General features: G+C 44.3%; 1 long non-coding RNA gene across 2 annotated transcripts in view; it reads left to right on the top strand.

Moving 5' to 3' along the window:
• The window catches only part of LOC135578415 (uncharacterized), a 47,296-nt gene extending 33,838 nt beyond the window's left edge, over positions 1-13,458 (top strand). For both annotated transcript variants that reach the window (XR_010469961.1, XR_010469960.1), the window contains exons 2-3: positions 5,587-5,779; positions 10,356-13,458. This is a non-coding gene — a long non-coding RNA (uncharacterized LOC135578415). The remainder of the gene's footprint in view (positions 1-5,586; positions 5,780-10,355) is intronic.
• The last annotated feature ends 1,428 nt before the right edge of the window (positions 13,459-14,886 follow it).

Genomic DNA, 14,886 nt, shown 5'->3' with positions numbered 1-14,886 from the left:
TTTTGCTTAGAATAGATACATAATAGATGTTTCAGGAGAAAATGCTTGTTAATTAGAGGTGAAGCTAGAGATGGGCAGACTGGAAAAGGTCAGAGCTCTGGAAAATGTTTGTCAGTTTGAATCTGTCTAAAACCGGACAAAATAAGTGTGTGTCTGGGACTAACTGGATGGTTTGTTTAGAGAAGTTAGGCTTCCAGAGCTTCCAAACCTGGTGTAACCGGGAGGCACTCCTTTCAGGGCACCACTAGTCCTTTCCCAACCTACGCAGGGTGCTCTGCAGTGCCAGGGCTTTGGCCACAGCACTGGCTGGGCTTTCCAGCCCCTTACTCTCTCAAACTCAGGTCAGAGCCTCTGTATTAGAGCCCAAGCAGTGGGAAGACTCTTTCTGTTATGTGTGCTTGAACAGCAGTCCATTCATTTGACTTGGCTCATGTGCTGTCCTGTCTCTTAATTTGTGCTGTGTTTGCTGCTACAGTCAATTCCCTCATCCAGTTCCCAGAGCAGCTGAGAGATGCTCCTGAGATTTGCAAGCAGCCAGGGAAAGATAACTACTTAAAGAGAAGTAGAGTAGCAATTCAACAGGATTGAAGAATTTTAGCAGATGTTTAAAATTTGCTTTTCTCAATCACCTACACCTAATTTTTGTATCCTCAGAAACTGTTAGAAAGTTATGAGTGTAAAATTAAAATTGCACTGCATTGTTTGAGAGACACATTAGAAAACCTTGTGTCTCATCCTTTTTTGCACAATATGCAGACACCTATCCTTGTTTAGTTCCCTCTGGCTAAAGAGCCTGGAAACACTGTCTCCTGGTACCTCCAGGAGTGTCTCATTTCATACAAAATCTGTCATGCTTGGGAAGATTCAAGTGCATGAGCTTAAAATCAGGTTTCCACAGTTGTGTGGAGGAGGGAACTCAGAGGATGACAAAGAGCCAAGAACATGACTGAAGCAGTATCACTTTGAAACCAGGAATACTCATGATATTTGTTCAGCTTTAGATTGGAGCAAATCTGACACAGCTTGTCTGTCAGTCGTGATATAAGTTTTAGTTTTGTTTAAAAAACAGTTAATTTGTTCTACAGGTTGAAAATACTTCAGCCGAGTTGTCTTCACTATGGAAGCAAATTCTTGACACATCCTAGCTGATGATGGAAAAGAGAAAAACACTTTGCTTTTTTGTTTTGTTTTGTCACAAGAATGCTTGAGAAATTCAATTCCTGTCCCTAATGAGGAGATAGTTTTCAAACGTATCTCCGCCTATCTCAGAGCATTGCTCCTCAGGAACTGGGAAAAATTTTGTATACATATCAGAAGAACAGAAATGATGCTCTTTTTTCTACTTTTCTATGGCATTTTTACTGTGGGAGTTAATATTTACTTGCTGGAGTGCCCTGGTGAGCCTGGAAGAGCAAAGGCATGGACAGGCAGCACTGCTCACTGGGACAGTGAGGGATTTTGCTTACTGGGCATTTGGAGGTGTATGCAGCACAGGTGTGGGTCTGCAAGACCCATTGGTAGTGGTCAGGCTGGTGTCTCTTGCTGTAGCTCTGCTGAGGCTGGTGACAGCCACCATCGATTGATCCACCGCTGGGACACTGGTGGGAGTTTGCTGCCTGCACTGTGCTGCCTGCACCGTGCTGGTGGCTGGGGTGGGCAGGGAGGAGGGCAGAGAGGTGCAACAGCTCTTCAAATTTCCCGTGTAAGCCCCAGCCTTCTGCTCCCATGCTCATCCCCTCACCAAGGGAGTCACCACAGGAAGGAGCTCTTAGAGAAGATCATTGTTTCTCTGAAACCTGCATCTATCAGCCTACGGTGTGTTTGTGTGCCTGTGAATCCTGGATCTGGTAAGGAGGTTTTATGGGTCTGCTGTTGCAGTCGTTATTGCTAACAGATTTCCCACTGCTGCATTCAAGCGGGGGTATTTCATACCTCTCTGTGACTTAGGATGATGTTTCCTCTTGTGACAGTTGCATTGTATGTTGAGACATTTCCAGCCTGATGATCAGAAAATATGAACATTTCTAAATAACGGCAGTGGCAATGCTGAAGTGGTGAGAGAGAGAGAAAAAAAAAAAACCTTCTGGCCAAAGACACCTATCTGGAAGGTCTTCTACACTACTGCTGTCATAAACAGTTGTGCACACCCACAAGCTGACCTAAGTGGATAAAAAAATAAAACTATGTCTCTCTTCATAGTCCAAGACTTCATATCAGCCATTGATGCCAATGAACTGAGTGAAGTTCAGTCTTATCACACGGATGGGCCTGAGAAGCTCATTCAGAAATGGCTGTGTCTTGTGAGTCATCGTGGACTCCTGTCTTCTCAAAGTCCCGTTCTCACTGGCTTTTGGTCAAGACTGTTGCAGTGTTCTCTCCGACTGGTGCAGGACCATGACCCCACCACACGCTATCTGAGCCTAGGCACTGCATGGTGGTTTCCTGAGGACATCTGAGTAGTAAATTAATAATGGTGGGAACCACCTTATTTAGTTTTAGTAAGTGCGCTGTTGAAGATTACAGTTGAGTTAGATACCCCAGACTGTCTTTATCATCTACCAGAGAAACTGATGCTTCTAGGGAGGTATTTTGGATAGAAGAAAGCATGTGGAAGTGGCTCAGTGCTGCTCGTCCAGACACAGACATCCATGTTGTGACTAAAAGTCTCAACTAATGAAGCTAATTATGCATGCATTCCAAGGGAGGGAGAATAGTGAATCCAGCAGATGGTCACTCCACTGTCAAAGAGGCCTCCCTTGCACAACCCACAGGGGTAGCCAAGATGACCCCAGCAGACTGAGCACTCAACTTCCAGTTAGATGAGCTCAATCCCACTGTATCTGCTGATGGAACTGGGGGTTGCTGCTGTTTCTTTGCTGTAGCATGGGCCAGACCAGCAAGGCTCTACCTGTGCCTTCTGGGAGGTGTCACCATGTGAACTCCCCACCAACCCTTTGGGCCTGAGAGCCCTCTGGAGAAGGCAGTGCCATCCTCCACATGGGATTTATGGTCACTCCTCTAATCAGGATTTGAGAGAGGTGAGGCCCATCTCCAGCCCTCCATGGGAGTTCTTATGTTTCTCTGGGCAAATGCTTCAGCTGGGGATTAGCAGAAGCATCTCTCATGGGCTGGCAGTAAGACTCTGTGTCAAGAGTCTGCTGGGTTCTCCTCCCACTGCTGGCCCACATGGATTTGCTGGGTCTGTGGCTCTGCAGATACAATGGCCAAAACCACAGCAAGGCAGTGCTGGACACCTGGGTACTCCCATGCTGGAAATACTGTATGTTCATATTACATCAGATGTGAACTTAATTCCAACTAGGAGACTCAATCTTACTTCTGCACAACCAGAAGTGGGCTGGAATGTTTTTCCTATCATGGAGCAAGACAGCACCAGAAGACACGTGTATTCTCCAAAGCAGGGGGAGTCACAAACCACTAAAGGGGGCAGAAGCCGAGGCGGTAGAAAATGTTGTACTTTGCCTTCGGATAACAGTTTCTGCGTGCATGTAGGGAGAAGATTGTGTGTCAAACTTGCCCTACTACTTCAATGAAAAATGCACTAGGGAGGCCAAAACATGAAGAGGTCTGTAAATAAATGGCAAATAGATAAGATGGAGTTTCCAATGCTCTCTCCAGAGCCACGTTGTCTCATGTTCATCATTTAATTACAGATGCAAAGTTGAGTAAGTTGCCAAAGTAAACTGTCCTGAAACAGAACAAATATTCTGGGCACAGAAGCAGTCTTTTTGATAAGATTTTACATTTATCTGTGAAAAGAAATGTGAAGAGATTTGCTGGCAGCGTTTGTATTTTTTGTAAACTATGTACACTTCTTTTGGGGTTTGTTTACTGGCCTGAGTCCCCTATCTGTGTCTCAAGAGCCCTTAGCAATACTGTTATATTTTGACAGAGCCTTTATAACAGTCATAATGTAGTTGTTGTATTTCGAATCACCTTGCACGTTAACTAAACAATCCAGAATGTATTTGTCACAGCTTGCAAACATTTCTGTAAACAGCTGACTTAATTTCTGTTCACTCGAAACCTTCAACAACTTTCCTCATTATTTTTGTCGAAACTCAGCTTGAAAGAATTGCTCTGAATTAGATGTTGGGGGAATAGGTTTGAAAATTTTTCCTGCTAGTTCGTTAACCCAGTTTAATAGATTCCGTGGGATATTATTTTCTCCATTCAGTGGTTATTTAAGCAATAGTTTCTATTTTTTCAAAATATTTATAAACCAGTAAGTTCCTCTGATATATTTATAGGTACCTTGGAGCAACTTATTGCACATATAATGGAGAGGAATGGATAAAGTTACGTCTACTATAAAACTAGGGTATTTTTATTTGTACTTTAAATACTTTTGTGCAACTTCTGAAGCTGGTGTACAAAGGAGAGGGTTGTGCTCTTGTACTTGTTTATCTTTACTTTGTTGTTAGTGAATTCTTTCTGGTGTCATGCTTTGTGCCTTGCTGAAAAAAGTCATTAGGATTAGAGTCAAACATTAACCTTGTGACCTTCTTGTTTATATACCTACTGTAAGTCTGTTCTGCTTGTATTTCTGCAGTTAGTAAAAGCAAACTTGTGTGCACAGTCCCCGGATGGCAGTGGGCAAACTGAAATGTTTGTCAAGATCACTGATACCACATCCCTTCAAAACCAAAGCTTCAAAGGCATGTCAGTGGCTGAGATTAACTGAGAAGGGAGTTTTTAAATGCGAGTGTCTGCCTCCTTTCAAAAATAGTACTCTGACAAAAATAGCATCTTAGCCCAAGGTGGTGATGCATACTGCAATGAATGGAAGACAAATATACATTTTAAGATTGGTCCAGTTTGGCAAATGAGTAGAGGCTATAAAATTCAAAGAAAACAGACATACCAACTGTTGCTGTCACAATCCTCAAGACAATGTACCTGGGAAAAACTGAAAAGGGCTGGAAATCCCAAATGTTCCTGTTCTTTTTGCAAAGCTGTTTTTCTCACCATTCCTCTGCCTTCTTGGAATGTGTCCTTCTGTCCACTTACTGGTCTTAGAGTGGAAAATGTTTGAATGCAGCTATAGTGGGTAAGACCAAAGAATGGTGACTTGGTTTCTTCAGCTCCGTGTGTGTCAGGTTTTCCCAAAAACCAGTAAATTCAGAAGGCTGTGGAAAGCCTTTAGACTTGCCCTTTTTTACCAGTAAAATCTAATAAGAAAATAACAGTGTGTTGCAGTCCCTCACAAAGCCGCGTTGCTGAGGGATGCTGCTGGGGAAGGGGCTGTGGGGCAGAGGACGGCAGAGTGCTGGGGGGGCTCTGGCCCCACGGCCAAAGGCTGGGTTCTCCTCCCACTGCTGGCCCACATGGATTTCCTGGGTCTGTGGATCTGCAGATACAATGGCCTAACACTGCAGGCAGGTCTGTCTCTTCTGAGGTTCCCTCCAGGGTCACTAGTTCCTGGTGAGTCCATCTGGCACAACTGCCAAATTAACCCCTGCGTCTGTTGTGCTTGTGGCTCAGCTTGCACCAGGGAAAATGGAAGGAGAAAGACAAAAATCAGACCTTGGCTGGTCTAACGTATTTCTTTTTATGCTGTGGCAGTCAGCAGTGGATCATGCCTTTGCTTGCCGGAATGGACTTGCTTGCTGGCTGGGACATGGCCAGAGGAGACACTGGTGTGGAGGCACACATCAGCCCACAGCTCCTCACCGGGGGTTGTCCCACCTGCACCTCCTGGGAGCCTGGCTCCTGCCCAGCTGCTGCAGCTCGGTGTCAACGTGCACGCCCTGATTAGGTACGTACAGACACTGGCTGCTGCTGCTATATTTGATTTTATTGCTTGCACCAGGTGCTGCATCTTATCTCAGTGAGAACGAGAGCTGGACTGCCTGTCTGCATGCAGGTCATCGTGTGCTCAGAATGAGGGTTGCCACTGGTGAGAAGAGAGCTAGGAGGCTGGCATGGCCAGACAAATCCCACCAAACTTCTCTTCTTCTCTGTTCCCCTACTTTGTCCATCTGACTGGGCCACCTCTTCCCTACAAGCTCCTGTCATCACAGCAGCAGCTGGCTCCTTCACTCCTGTCCCAAGGCAAATGCATCTTGCTCTCCCCCTTTCCTCCCCTTGTGTGCACACTCATATGTCAGCTGTGCCAGATTCAGAAGAGGTTATTTGATTGCAGCAACGTCCTCATGAGAGCAGAGTGTTCTGTAATTCCATTAGCAAGCACATCATGTGTTTTGATCACATAGGAAATTAATTCAGTCCATCAGTGCATGTTTATTGTCAGTACAAATCCCAGCAAGACTTTTTTTTAGAAAAATCTCTGACAAAGCACTTTCTTTGTAAATTGGTACATTTTAAAATTGATACACTTTCTTCAATCAGTGGAAGCCTCAGTACTGTCAAGTCCCCAAACACTTAACAATCCTTGCAGATACCATATGGCATAGTTTGAACACATCCTTGGTGGATATGAAATACAGTTTTAAGTGTAGAAAGTGTTTGAGTAGGGCTCCTCTGTAGAAAAGCAGGGTCAAGCAGAGGTAACTTGCTGGTAAAAAGTAATCTCTGTAAATAATTATTTGTGGTTTTTCAGTCAACGAGCGATACTGTCTCCAAGGTAGGGTATCCTTTCAAAGTGCATACAGACACAAACCCAGGCTATTCTGACTTAGAAAAAGACCTCAGAAAGCCAGGGGGATGTAAACTCAAATTAAATTTTCACTCCAGTGGAAACCAAACAATGATTTTATATTATTTTATTGTCTTATAGGGCCAGCTTCTGAGACATTCAGACCTTGTTTAATTTCTGCACAATCCCCAGCAGATGTGAGAGTGACAGATGAATTACAAAAGGCAAAAGTTTTTAGGAGAGGACAGATGACTCTTAACTGTAGACAAATTTCTCAGGGATGCAAAATAAAAGGACAAAAGAGAACAAGGACCCAGCCTTGAGTTAACAAGGTACTGATATAAAACAGAGCTACGATGTGCTTGGGCATCCTATGGATGTGCAGGGAGATGCAGGGATGGAGGGGACAAAGAGGGAAAATTGCTAGAAACAATAAGCCTTGGAAACTATTGCTTGTTGTCTGTCCCTGTCCTGTCCTGTCCTATTTTGCCAGGGTCCTCCTCCCTATTCCCAAGTGCTTGTTTGGCTCATGCAAAAGCTTTTATCTTTACTCCATACTACTCTTTAAGACTTAAATGGCTAACTCCAGTTCTGGGTCAGATGTTGACTCTCCCAGATAGAAAATGGGAATATTTGCTGTGCAGAAAAAATGTTAAGATTATATAGGCAGCTCTCCTGTTTGTGTAAAAACAAGAAGAAAGTTGGTTAAAGAATGGCTGTTAATCATGCGAATGAGATAATGTATAGAGATAATCTAGGCGTGTGTGTATATGTACATTTGTGTGTAACCCCAGTGTAGCCCTCCATTAGGATCAGACTGCTTTGTAATCTTATTGTAACTTTATTTGAATGAGAAAACAAAGGAGAGTATTGTTTTCTAGCAATACTTTTGCATTATAAAGTAAATACTTCAACAAGTATTTACTAGCAGGAATACTATTACCATGGTTAATGAAACTATAATCAGTAAATGGAGCCAGCTGTAAACAATTTTTTTCCTTAAAATGCCTAAATTCTCTAACATGCATTTTCATCCCTCAACAAAAAAAACTATTTTTAAGGCTGCAAAGTGCAAGGGGTCCCGTGAGACTCCGAGTGCTGTGTTACCATCAACAAAAATGCTACATAAAATGTTAGTGGAAAGTATAAAACTTCACTTCCGATATGGAAGACTAACATTTTCTAAGTGCTTTGGGGTGTTAAAAAGGAGCCTGAGTCTCAGAAATACTAACTATCGAGAATATTTAGAGTATGTGGTAAGTGTCTGCCATATATTCACAATAAGCAGGCTATCGAATAATTGACCTGAACAATCACAGCACCCTGTGCTGGGCAGAAAGACTGAGCAATGCTCACTAAAAACACACGAATGGGGAAATCTCCACAGCACTGCCCATGCATGGGCCCCGGCCCCATCTCTGCTGCCACCAAGGGTAGCCCTCAGTCCCTGTCGGCTTTCTGCCTGCTCAGGATAAACAACCTGAAGAGGGTTTTGTCCAGCTTTCTAACATGGTATTTGCCAGTAACTGCATGTGGAGATGGCCTTGGAGAGCAGGGACCCAGGCTTTGCAGCGCCTCCAGGAACCATCCATTTCATATTTAATTTAATGTTTCTCTCTCACTCTCTCCCAGACCCTGGAGTCCCCCATCCTATTGCTGGGATGTTTCACAGCCCTTTGGCTTTGCAGAGCTTTCTTGCACAACCTGCATTTGCTTGCATGGGTAGTAGCTGGCTGTGGATTAAGTACAGCTATTTTCCAGAACGGTCCTAAGTGAATTTGAGGATGGGTGAGGGCTTAACTCCAGACATCTAACACAAGTGGTCTCCGGAGGAGCAAATCTCTCTCTGTTGACTCAAAGGGAAATCAGGATCTTAATAGTAGGGGCTTTTACCTGCACTTTAATCAGATGTCTACAGTGGGTGGTTGGCTTAGCTCCCTCTGTGAGAAGTGTCCCAGACGTATCTAAATACATCCCCCTCTGGTGCAGCATGTGGAGAATTCAGTGCTACATATCAACTCATTAACATTTTTGGGGAAGGAGAATAAACTTTGCAGCCAAGAGTAGTTTTCCTAAGTTTGTTTTCTCAGTGTAGCTCTCTGCATCTTTGGTTGTGTTTATGAAAAAGCATTTTTGTTTACATGGAAAAACAAACCACAAGAGTTTTCTCATCCGTCATGCCTCTGTTTCTGCAAGCACACACATGTCCTTGGCAAGAACCTTACTCGGGCACTGGCTAGGATTCAATGACAGCATCATGTGTCTGCAATGAGCAGTCACATACCACCAGGAGAAAGCAGTTGATGCAAAGAGTTAGCAAATAACCTGTAGGATTGCTATGGCTCATCCATGGCAAATCCAGCACCCAGCTAAGTCTTTCTACTGACTTGGGAGGACCGATGCAAACTCTTAATTTGCTTGCAGTAAGTTCATTAAAAATTAGAGGAGTTTTCAAAAATGATGATAACAAGACCAAAATTTCCCCCTGCTATACACAAGTCTTCCAAGTGGGATAGCCAAGCCCGCACTGTATTTTCCGTTTCGACTTCCATGGTGAAGTTTATGTACCAGAGATTTAAATATACATCAGTGAGACTTCACATCACCATCACAAATAAAGATGCTTGTTTCTCTGAATCATGCGGAAGGCTTGCAGGAGATGAGAGGCACAGACCCCCAGGTGCGCATGTGCTGGGGGGCAATGGCTGGGGAAGGGATGACCATCTCCTTGTGGGGTGCGGATGTAGCAAGGCCACATCCAAGTAGGACTTACAGGTTGGACTCAGCTAGTGCTCTGGGTGACACAAAGCCGCGTGGATGTGTGTTGCACCTCATAGCTGGGGCTGCGGGCAGGTGTGTGGGGGCTGCGGTTGCACCAGGACCTGGCAGACACCGTGGGTGAGTGAGGAAAGCAGGACAGCAAGGCTGGGCCAGTGCTCAGGGAAGAGCCAAACACGTCTTGTCTGAGGGACATCTCACCAGGGTGGCCATGGGGGATGACACACTGTTTTTACACTGTGGTGTTGTGTGAAACTCTTTTCTTGTTCCACACAACTACTTTGGCAGCCCTCAGCAGTGAGACCTTGAGGAGAGGGGCAGAAACTGTGCAGAAGGTCTCGTTTTAATTTCCTGATCTCATATTTGCTTAACCAGCCCTAGGAAGCTGTTAATTATACCCAGTGCGGAGCTAATGTGCAGCACCGCTCATCCCACTGGTCACAGCCTGTGCTGGCAGTTTGGTCCCATGCAACGTGTTCCTTTCTGTGCCCTCACAAGCGATCACCCAAATACATTGCAGCCTCAGAAAGAACACGTGCCTTGTTTTTTGTACTTCTCATGCTTTAGAAAGAAAACTATTTTAAGATTCAATGTGCCCAATTGAATTCTAGAAGAATAATTTATATTGAATCAGAAGATGTGGGTAGAAAGAAACTCAGAAAATACAACCATTTTCATTAGAAAATGTATTGTAAGTTGCTTCAAATCAGAGGTTATTTTTTGGTCTGGTTTCAAGTGACAGAATATGGTTTAAGGTGTCTTATTCTTGCAGAAAAGATTTAAAAGACATTATTCAAATATGCCATGTAGTTCTTTCGAAGGAATAACATGCATCTCTGTGTGATCACCAGAGGATGTTGCAAGAGGACATTTCTGAGTGCCAGACAGGCATGTTACTTAATTAAATTTTTTTTTTTTTTCTTTTAAAGCTAATTTACATTTTCTTTTGGCTCCTCAGGTGCCTAGTGGAGGCAGAACTGTCCGTGTGCCTTTAGCTTTTCCAGACTACAAAGAAATTGAGAAACAAGTGAAGAAAATGAACAGAAGAAGGACATAGCACTAACAAAAAAACCTGAATAAAAGATAGCACGTGCTGGGGAAAACAAGGAGGGGGCAGAAATGAAGAGGGGGAGCAGGAAGGGAAGGAAGGTGAGGTGATGGTCTCCCCAGCACGGGCTGGGGAAGCCTGGTGGCCAGTCAGCTCTGCTTGCGCGAAGGAAACAGTCACCTGTGCTGTTGAGGCGCTTAGCAGGTGAGGAGGGAGTTAGTGTGCTCCCTCAGGGGTAAAGATACTTTTGTAGATGTTAAGATTCTTTTTCCTTCTTCTGTCACAAGAAATTGTGCCAGTTTGGGACCTTCACAGGGTCAATTCTGAACTTTCTAGGGTTTCTGGCTGCACAGTTGCTGCTGAATTTAGTTTTTCCCCACCCAAACTGGGCCTGTGCCCGATGCTGGTGAGTCCTTTTCTGTGTCAGAGAGGTGGCGTTTCTGCCCTGCTGCAGCCAGACTCTGGGTTCAGGGCATGGAGAGAACATGGCCTTGGGGCTTCCTCTCCCCACTGTCCTGGGACATCTCCTGGCTGGGGCTGGCTACCCCCCTGCAGTGTGCACCAGACCTGCCTGCAGGCTTTGCAGCAGATGGGGAAAGGAGCTAGGAAGGTGGTGAGAAAGGTCTGTGTGAATAGATGTGGGCTTTTGCTGTGCAAACAATCTCTGCAACAGAGCTTTTGCCATCTGTGCTGGTCTACAGCTGAAGCTGCCAGAGGAAGGTGCTGGCAGCACCACTATACTCCTTTGGACACGCTGTCATTAGCGGAGTTTGCTCCCGGCACTGTCTGAAACTCCGCAGCTCCAAAACAATAAGCCTTGTCCTCATGGAGGAACATTACCAACTTTCTCCATTTTAATTATGCAGTCTTCTCCTTTGAGCCTCCAGCCCTGCAAGTCATGGGATGGAGTTGGAGTTCCAGCCTGCTGTTCAAAGAGAGGAGGAAAAGCTGTAGCCCACATGCTGCGGGAAGAGCTGGAGATCAGGAACTGTAACAGGCAGTGTTGAAAGGAGGAGCCCCTGTTTATTTTGAAAAATGGTGAGAGCTTAAAAACACCCAGGAACATTGGGTGTCTTGGTCTTCACAGGACTGTAATTCAATATGGACACAGAAGACACAATAATCATTTAGGGTCATAGCTTCCCTGGGATGCAACAGTTCAGACACAGAGCTTTGAAACTACAGATGATTTGGGACTCAAAGGGATGGCTGTAGGCAAAATCTCAGAACAGCCTCCGAATTGTTGTCATCGCGCTTCCTGCATCCTTTGTGCTGAATCTGAAGCTTTGGTGATACATGAAAGAGCCACATCCTGGCATCGTGCAGGGAGCTCTCATTTCAGACTGCAGGATGCATTTTCTGGGTGCAGAATTTATCATGATGGGAATGCTGGACCGTGAGGGCTCACCATGGGCCTGCCAGGAGGGTCGGCTGCACCTGGTGGGCGCTCATCCACCAAAGCTCTGCCCAGGCACGTTGAAGAAGCACAGCATCAGGAGAGGTCACTGCCACCTCCTTCCCCAACCTGCTGGGGACGGGCTCTGCTCCTCAGCCCAGGTGCCCACACGGGAGCATTGCATCACACCCCCCATTTTCTGTCTCGCCTCTCTTTCCTCACTTCTTTCTGTGTTTCTCTCCCCTGATGTTCCTCGGTTTCATCAAATCTCAGAGGGACGTTCAATGCACAGTGCCGCATCAGCGCCAGTGCTTTGTGGTCTGAACTGTGAGAGCTTGCTGGAAAGATGTTGGCTTGGTTTGGCGCTGGTGCTCCCACATTTTGCAGCTGTGAACACGTGGAGCTGCTGGCTGGGAACATCTGCTGAGGGAAGGCGAGCATGGCAAGCAGAGGTCCTTTCTGAGCTGCCCACCTGGGCGATGGCAGAATCGCCCAGCCAGCCACCCGCTCTCTCTGCAGCCCCTGGAGTGAAGCAGTGGGACACAGTTAACTGCTAGCAGGGACATGTGAACACATGGAAGCATTTATGCCCATTCTTAAAAAAAAAACCCCGAAACCCAAAAATTCAACTCTCAGTTCACAAAGTAATACCAGATTTTTCCTATGACAGTGTTTTTATTCAGGGCATTTACAGTTAAAATGCCGCTGGAAGTCAGACAGGAAAATCAAATTGAAGATAACTCTAACTTAATTATGAAGGCAAAAATGCTTCTTTTGAAAACGTAAACATGTTATTCTATTTCCTTCTTACCAAGCCAAACTAATGTTCCATTATTTATATATATATTTATCCTTCTCACTGTGGTTATTTTCTGATTGGTTATTTTCCTGAAGTTCACTGTCACCTGGAGAGCTATTTACCTCTCTCTAACTTTTACGCAGGTCTATAGAGAAGTATTCAACTACTAGGTCCTCTCCTTACTTTTGCCCTTTCAAACTGTTACTAAACATACTCGCTTTTAATGATGAAAACCAAACAAAGAGAATCTGAAACATGGAAATTATCACCTATTCTGACACGAGCTACAAAATATTTCTTTTGCCATGAATTTAAAGTAATATACCCTCTTACTATTCCAGAACATGTTATTAATTTGGTTGAAAGAGCTTATTTCATGTGCTGTTTTACAGATCTGGCATCTGCATTTCATGTATATGACCATGTAACAAAACAGTCCATATCGTCTCATCATGGTATCTCAAACACGTATTGGACAGGGTTTGTTCATATTAAAAAACGGCTTCTTCAGGATAACAGCATATATCAAACTAATAATACGGGCACCTGACACTTCGTTCCAACTGGCAATTTAAATGTGGGGTTAGATAAATGCTACCAAATATGTTTCTTTTTCTTCCCACCGATCCTTTGTGAAAATTTATCTGCATAAGCATAAATGCTTTGAGATAGTCTGAACTGAAAACTATACCCATGTTTTAGTCCAGCAATTGCCCAGACTGTGTTTTGTACATTGGTTTTCCCATCAACAAGATTTGTCCAAATCAGTTGTTATTATATAATGTTTAGTTTATTTCATTAAAGCCATTTCATCTTAATTTTTTAGTAAGATGGTCAACCCCAAACCCTAAACTTGAAGGTTTCTTCTTTCCAAGAGGAAGGATGAGGACTGCCAGCAGGCATCACTGTGGTTTGAGTTGTGCGTTGTCTGCAAACTAACTTTGTGACTTTAAGTGAGATATTCACTATCATTTTTCAGCAGAGGAGACCTGCAGGAATTCAAATGTCAACAGGAAACATCAGTTTGGGCTCAGGGTTGCCCGACGTGATGTCTAACAACCAGGTAGAGACTGAGCCCTTGCCTTGCAGGTGCAGGACACTGTTATCTCTATTTTATTTTAAAAATAATACCTTATCCTCTGGCTTGTCCCAGTGTTAGTATTGTGCACAAGCTTGTGATGGAGCCATACTTTAAACTGTGAAATCACTACAGTGGCAAAATGCCCCATGGCTTGAATAAAAGCACGTTTGAAAACATCTGTAGGCTTTTTCCCACTGAAGCGTCAAAGAGACAGTTTGCTTCTTGTTGCTTTTGTGTCAGTCATGAGTCAATCTTATGAGGAAGGAAGGGGAAAAGAAAGAAACAAAAACTGTTACACTGCCCAACAAGACAAAAGACCACAGCAGCTCTGGAGGCTGAGCTTTTGAATGTTCTCTCATCTGACTTCTTCTCCAAACCTGAGCTAAGTCCAGCAACCAAACCCCAAACTGCTCAGCTATCTAAACTACTTGCAGCTACATCCTTGTCTGTTGATTAGATCCAAATGCTCCTCTGTTTTCCCAATGAGTTTCAGCAGTAGGACACATGCTCGCACAGGAGACTTTAGTCCAATTTAGTAAAGGGACTGACCAGACTGTATGTGCTGGTTCAGTGGTGCTACTTGTATTGTCAATAGGCAGATTTGCTGTAGCATGTTTACTCTTCTGGTAAGTTTGCAAAGTAAACAAGCTTGGTAACCCAAGAAGTAGCAGTGAATTTACAAGCTATCCCTTAAACAGGTGAAGATTGAATGCAGAAAAGTTAGTAAATCAGATGCAATCTCTACTAATACTGATAGAAGATCCAGGCCTCTGTTCAGGAAGGATGTGGTTGTGTGTAGTTCATGTGTCCTTAAGACAGCATTTAAGAATGTGGCTTCAGGTCAGAGCCTCTGCTGCCTGTAACAAGGTCCTGTGGGACTGGGACCAACAATGCTTGTGGTCACTGGTCCTCCCCCACGAGCTCCCGCTGGGGTAGGTGTCAGCAAGCCTTGAGAAGGTTAACACCTGTCTAGTAACATTAACAAGATGACCCTTGAATCAATGAGGTCTAGATTCATCAGATGGGATGCTGCAGCTGCTTTTTGACAACTCCACTGATACACTGGTCTCAGGATCACGAGTTTTTAAGATACTGGTTTTGTCACAGTCTATAGTTACTCTGTAAAAATCTGGTCCAGAGGTTGAAATAAATTTAAAATGCTTCT

This window comes from Columba livia, chromosome 2 (genome assembly GCF_036013475.1).
Source record: "Columba livia isolate bColLiv1 breed racing homer chromosome 2, bColLiv1.pat.W.v2, whole genome shotgun sequence".
In the NCBI taxonomy this organism is placed as follows: domain Eukaryota; kingdom Metazoa; phylum Chordata; class Aves; order Columbiformes; family Columbidae; genus Columba; species Columba livia.
The sequence above is the reverse complement of the archived record's forward strand: the minus strand, read 5'-3'. Positions and strand labels throughout refer to the sequence as shown.